Raw genomic sequence first — 1,047 nt, 5'->3', positions numbered from 1 at the left:
CGGGCCACAGACCAGAAGCAGAACACCCCCGAAGCGTCTCAAACTGGACGTCGTGATCGAGCCGCACCTCTGGCAGGTCTGTAAGGCCTCTTTGATGGTCGCCATCCCGGCCTGGATGTCTTTGTGCTCGAAGGTCATGGTGGCCTGCATGACCAGAATACTGCAGTAGCCCAGAGCGTGATACATGCTGTCCTTAGACCTGCAGAACACAGCAGATCACACCATCACAACAATGCTTCTCTCTCGGATCGACAGTTCAGCTATTCACTTATTAACACCATGCCAGCATCACGGCTATTTTCATGGCGATCTCTGAATAAATTATACAAGGTATACAATTAACAAAAGGTTGACTGAACAGTTTTGAGTGAGTGAGTGAGTGATATCTTTGTTATGCAATACACGTGTTGGTTCACAGTTTTAACGTACAAGTTTGCTTTAATTTATTTTCAAGATCTGAGGTCAAATATCTTTTGTTGCTTTCACTATGGCTATAAAGATAACGCAAAATAATATTCAAACTCACATTAGACACTTTTAACATTGAATAAAGCACATAATCATTACCTGAGATTATCACTGTTATATTTTGTATGTTGTTCCTGCTGCGACGTCGCAGAAAATAAAAAACGTTCCTAAAATAGAATCCCATGTCGCTTATTGTCACGTGTCGCGGTTGGTTAGGACAAAAACTACAAGGAAAAGATACTTTTTATCGCGTCGTGTCTGGTTGAGACACACGGTGTTACAGTTTGATCCCCCCAAAAAAATCTAAGCATAAAAATATTAATACTGACAAATCTAATAATTGAATCTGCAATTAGGGAAAGTGGAGAGAAGAGATCCAGTCTGGGAATGAGCAGGAACAGTTGATTTGCACGGCAGACATGGAGATCCAGATTTTTTGTTTGTTCATTTGTTTTTAATATCAACAGGCAAAGTTCTTATGTATCTAAATGCAAAAATGTTCATAATTGTTTGAATAAAACAGACTACTGGGGAAAAAATCTGAATATTCATCTTGTGACCATCTTGTGATTATTTTAA

This window comes from Sinocyclocheilus rhinocerous, unplaced genomic scaffold (assembly GCF_001515625.1).
Source record: "Sinocyclocheilus rhinocerous isolate Xijiao unplaced genomic scaffold, SAMN03320098_v1.1 scaffold151, whole genome shotgun sequence".
In the NCBI taxonomy this organism is placed as follows: domain Eukaryota; kingdom Metazoa; phylum Chordata; class Actinopteri; order Cypriniformes; family Cyprinidae; genus Sinocyclocheilus; species Sinocyclocheilus rhinocerous.
This window is presented reverse-complemented; position numbering follows the sequence as displayed.